General features: G+C 35.4%; 1 pseudogene; it reads right to left on the reverse strand.

Annotated features, from left to right (window-relative positions):
* Positions 1-400: 400 nt before the first annotated feature.
* On the reverse strand, positions 401-730 carry LOC102440747 (annotated as a pseudogene).
* Positions 731-6,198: the final 5,468 nt, after the last annotated feature.

Below are 6,198 nucleotides of genomic sequence, written 5' to 3' on the forward strand. Positions count from 1 at the left end.
TCTCTCTGTTTCAGTTTGGAGAGTGTTAATTGCTGTCTTGGAGCTTACTAACATTTACTTGTTCAGGATCTATCTACTCATTATTTCATGCCGTGTATTTTAATCTCAGACATTGTTATTTTTCATATCCTAAATATTTATTTAGACCTTTTAGTATCTTCCATGTCTATCTTTAATATGTCAAATCTAGCTTCTTGAAAATATAACAACTTTTAATCTTTTGATTACTAATTTTGTTTATGTAATTTCTGGGTAAACCTTTGGTTGACTAATTTCTCTCATTCTGGGTAGAAATTTCCTGCTTCTTTACATACTCAGTTACTTTTTTTCTGAGACTTTTAATTGCTTTTATTACTCAAAAAAGCTTCATTTTTAAATTTATTTAGCTTTCTGACTGTGCTTATGCCTTCAACACTTTCACAATGATTTTCTGCTCCTCAATAAGGAAAGCACTCTTGATCCTGTCATGGACACATTTAGCACACATGGATCCACCATAGGACCTGCTGACCTGCTTTTTTGCTTTAGACAACCTCATTAGAACTTTACGTCTCACAGTATGAACTCTGCGAGGTCGGCCTGGGCACACACCACATGCAGATTTTGGTTCTTTCCAAACCTTCTTGGTATAAAGGTAAACAACTCTATTACCAGGGGTTTGGGGCAGCCTAGTTTTGTTAGAGGCTGTATTGTAGGACAGCCTCCGAAGGTATGTCAAACACTGGACCATGGTGCGTACCTGAAGTCACCATCCGCGGAAGAGCCATACTTAGTACTTTTGATTGATGCCTCACATTGTACATTTGCCTTGTTGGGTGCTGAATATTTTTATAATTTTAACATTTTTGGACTTTGTTGCGGGAGATGGTTAAGTTACTGCGAAACAGTTGGATCCTTTTGTGTTTCATTTTTAATATCTGTTAAGTAGGACCTGAGCAGCAGTTAATCTAAGATTAATCTTACGTACTAGTGAGGTAATGCCCTTTTAGTAGTCTAACTAATGCCTCTCAATTATGTGGTTTTCCAATCTGGCCTATGTGATCTTTGGCCACTATTTAATTCTGTGATGGGTTCTTTCCCAGGCTTTGGGTAGTATTTTCACACATATGCTAATAAGTTCGCAACTAGATACTTCAGGGAGACCTTATGTATATGCAGCAATCTCTTCTCCAGTGTGGTGCCCTGCAAACTCTAGCCTACTTACCTTCCCTGGTCCTCCAGATCAATCTCTTTAACACAGGAAGAGCGTGTGGCTCTTTTTCTTGTACTGCAGACTGGAAGCTTTATCCAGGCAGAAGGCTGTGATCATCATGGGGATTACCTTGTTTGTTTCCCAATTCTCAGAGATTGCTGCCTTCTGTTGTTGTCTGACACCTAATATCTTGAGAGCTGTTATTTTATATATTTTGTCTTTTTTTTCGTCTGTTTCAGCTAGGAGGGTAAATCTGGTCCCTGTTAATGTATTTTGGACCAAAGAAGAAATTCTTGGGCTATTTTAAACCAGTATTCTTTTATCCTTGTCACTCTTATACAAGCAGAAACCCTGCATTTTATATTCCTGGTTCTGAGAAACCACTGAGTTGATATTTCATTAAAGGGCTGTTTTTATTGAAGGTAAATAGCATCTTGGCTAGCCATAGACCCTTCGACAGATCATAGATTTTTTTCACCGTTTTTCTCTACCCCAAATATATTAATGCTTCTCCCCTTACATCCTTTAATCCTGAACATGTTAAGATACTTTCTAAGAGATGACACATCTTTTTCATTGAATATCTTTCTCTGTCATTCTCTAGTTGTCTTATGTATACATACATCTTCTTCTAACTTGCCTTAAAGAGACTCCAGTATCCTAATTCACTATGAGAAAAATGATAAGGCAAGGGATTGCATTAGAGCTAACAGTTACTAATTTTCCTTCTTTTCAAAAATACCTTCTAACACCAAATAAACACACAAATGAATAAATAAGTAAGTAAATATCCAGCTAATAAGGTAGTAGATATAGCTCAGTCATTGAAGTTTTCCAGCATATTCAGCACAAAGTTAAGCTATAAAACCAAATGTGTCATGCAGTTTGACATTTTCATACCTTTTCTTTCATTGTTTTTATTTAAACCTTTGGTCACAGCCTACTGCATACTCATATTCTTTCTCTCTGGTATCAAAGCCACCGTTAGGATATTAATTACTAATGTTGTTTTGGGGCAGAATTTTCCATATTCTATCAAACCTGTTTACTTTAAACCCAAATTGCCAAAGTAACCATAAGTTAATGATTATGGAAGCTGTATTGGTAAACTTAATTATAAAAAAAGTGCCCTACAAGCCCTTTTGGAAAAAGAAAAGGATTAATGTAAAATAAAAAGCACTGATGAAAGTTGTTCAACTGTCCCGGAGTATGGCCATTGGAGTTCAGACAGTCCTAAGGTTAAAGTCAAAGGGCTCAGAAGGTACTATTATTTTATTAAACTGAAAAAATTAAGCAACTGGATTCTTATCTTTTTTTTTTCTAGGTACCTTCTTCCCAAATTACAGTTAAGATGCCTCAATCCTTTCTAACAGTGAGAAATAGTCGGATATAGGATATTCCTCAAAACAACTTTCAGGAAAATATCCTATATAATAAAAGGCTAATATGCAAATTGCCCCCTTGGGAGTTTGACTGGGAGATCAGGAGTTCAATTTCTCGCTATGACTTGTGCTGACCACCAGAGGGTGGTGCAGAACATGGCAGGCAACCAGTGGTGGTGGCGGAGGAGGAGGCAGGGAGGCTGGGAGGCGGGGGAACCTGATCGATCCTGATTGCCAGCCAGGCCTAGGGACCCAACCCATGCAATAATTTTGTGCACCGGGCCTCTAGTGTAATATAAAATTAACATACCAATGTTGTGCATATTTTGTTAAACTTATTTCAACTGTTTAGAGAGATAACTTTAGGAAACATTTTTTTCTTTTTTCTAGATAGAAGCAATGAAAGACATATGATATTTAGTCAGATAAGTATATTATATTGTGGGTAATAATACTACCTAAGGTGTGCTTTTTTAAATTATATTTTTATATGTGTGCATGTTAAAGAACTACTAAATATTTTTTATAAAATAAAGAATTATTTAGGTCATGGAACTATTCAGAATATGTAACAATATAAAGGATTATTTATATTATTACTGAATATACTCTAGAAAACATGAATTCATTAGATAGATTTTATTCAGATAATTTTAAAACATTTTTATTGGCTTCCTAGGTTATGTAACCATACATCAGAAGTATATGGACTACTAGATAAGACATCGACAATCTTAAAGTTAAAATGTAAATACATTATTTTTCCAAATAACAACTTTTCTGAAAATTGAACCTGTTTTGATAGCCAACTTACCCTCATTGAACACATTAAATTATTTGTTAAATAAAAAATAATTTAGAACTGTTCAAATATCAGACATTCTCAAGGGTAAAATGTGTGCATGCATGCATACACAGATGAATGAATATTGGAGAGCACAGCTGTGGACAAAATTGTACCAGATTGTTAGATACTACATCAGTCCAAACAAATGTGCCAAGTTGTAAAGATTATACCTGTTTATTAATAAAGTGAAAGACCTCACATGAAACCTATGGAAAAATTTATTTTAAAATGATCACTTGGAAAAGAGGTATATTTTCTAGAGACTTCTTAATATTAACTTAAATATCTGGCAAATAGCAACTGGGATGCATTTTGTAATCACATCCTCTTGTTTTCCATTTGATTGCATACAAAACCCCATTTGATTATGTACCTGGCCATGGTTACAATTGCATTTCCTGCCTCTCAACATACTTCCTACTCTGATACAGCCGTATAGGCTCCTTTGCCTCACTGTCTTTATAAGCTCAGTTCCCTCAACTTGGAGCTCTTCCCCCAAATATTCAAATAGCTGCTTCCTTTGGCTTCATTTGGCTCCCGGCTCAAATGTCTATGCCTTCTCTCTCTTATTTCATTAGTACCTTTAACCACTCCCAGTTATTCTTAGCCCTAACTTCATTTTGTCTTCATAGCATTTACCATGTAACATGTCTCATGTTCATTTGTTTATTCATTTATTAATTATTGCCTCTCACTGGAATGTGAACTTCAGTAGATCAGGGATTTGTTCTAGTATAGTTCCTGGCTCTTATAAGACAAGTATTCCATTTGTAAAATGCATGCATGCACAGATGAATGAATAAATGTCAAAGCAAGTAACTGCTACCCATTGGATCTTCTATATAAGTTCATAGGATATTCCCTTTGCCGAGATCTGAACTTTCACAATGACACAAATTGGTATGTTTTATCCATTGTGTTGGGTAAGTAACAGGACATTTCAATCTGGAAACTCATAGCTTGGAGTCTTGGAATATTTACTTTTAATTATGTCATTGATGATTTTGCCAACTCTGTTTTAATTTTCTTTTCTTTATAGAGCTTAGTTGTTTAAGGTTGGATCTCTAGTAGGTACTATGCATTTTTTTTCACTTGTCTCCTAATTTTAAGGACTGAATTACTACTCTGCTTTGTGGGAGCTACTTTATCTCCCCATTTTTTCTATTTATTTATTTTCATTAAATGTATTGGGGTGACATTGGTCAATAAAATCACATAGGTTTCAAGTGTACATTTACATGACACACGATCTGTATAGTGCACTGCAATTTTTAAAATTGATTCATTATGTCAACTTCTGTTTACAGTTTTTATTAACTTCCAGGAGCTTTTGTTATTCTTTGACTTTTTAAAAATATTTGTTTGATTTTTTTTTCTTGAACAAAAGTATCTTTTCTAGTTACTGCTTAAGGATATTAATGTTAACAATAAGGTTTTATTTTTCCTGGAAAAAAATGTTTCCTTCAAGTTACATTTGACAGATTTTTGTTTGTCTTGGTTTCTATAGTCCATGCTATAGGCTTTCTGCCTATGCTTGGTTTTCCTGGATTGACTGCTCAGGTAGTAAATAAAATGCTGAATGGAAGCTCTTTTCATTTGGTGGGTGGGAGAGTTGCTTGCTGCTTTGAAGTGTATTGTAGGCATTAAAATTCACTGGATGTCAATATTTTCTTTAGTTGTTTTTTCTTTGAGTTGCCCCCCACCCAACCTCTGCCTAGAGAGTAAATGTTGATCTGTTAGTGTTCCCAGAGTCTAGTTTCAGAAGGAACCTGGAGTCTTAGCAATTTACTATACATATATACATATACCTTATAAAAGAGTTTAAAAGTTCTAGTGAGTTAGAGGGTACCTTGAAAAGAGATTATTGGGAGAGGTGAGGGGCAAGGGATTGCATTAGAGAAAAAGTTAACATCTACAGAACTTGGCAATCTATGGATACATTGTTGTCCTTACCCTGTCTTGGAGGAAGAAGAGTACCTATTTCTTCAATGATTATATACAGATAAAATTATTTAATTTTCATTACAATAAACCTCAATAAATCTGTTCAATCTATATATATAGAAGACTAATATGGAAATTGTCCCCACAGGAGTTCAACCAGGAGACCAGGAGTTCAGTCACTTGCTATGACATGTGCTGACCTCCAGGGGGTGGCACAGAACAAAGGAAGGTCCCAGCCATCAGCCAGAAGGCCTTGATCAGCCCTGATTGCTGGCCAGGCCTAGGGACCCTTGCACCGGGTCTCTAGTTAATGTATAAGGAAATACTACAACTCAACTCCTTTAAAGCTATATTTATCATTATGGATAGATGTCCACGAACATTTAAATGGTGTTTAGCCCTAACCAGTTTGGCTCAATGGATAGAGCGTCGGCCTGCGGACTGAAAGTCCCAGGTTCGATTCTGGTCAAGGGCATGTACCTTCGTTGCGGGCACATCCCCAGTAGGAGGTGTGCAGGAGGCAGCTGATCGACGTTTCTCTCTCATCGATGTTTCTAACTCTCTATCCCTCTCTCTTCCTCTCTGAAAAAATCAATAAAATATATTTTTAAGAAAGCATTAAATGGTGTTTAAATATTTCACCATTATCATCAAATTGGTTCTTTCTGTACTCATATCTTTTGCAGTTGATCTTGAGGGTGGACCTAGGAAGAATTATTTTATGCTTGAATTGTATTTCAAATAATAATAATCACACCTCATGAATTGTGCTACATGACTTGATCAATTATTTCATTTAAAACTCATAATAACTAATTTCAATACTATAAAAA

The sequence above is a fragment of the Myotis lucifugus genome, unplaced genomic scaffold (genome assembly GCF_000147115.1).
Source record: "Myotis lucifugus unplaced genomic scaffold, Myoluc2.0 scaffold_1, whole genome shotgun sequence".
NCBI lineage: Eukaryota > Metazoa > Chordata > Mammalia > Chiroptera > Vespertilionidae > Myotis > Myotis lucifugus.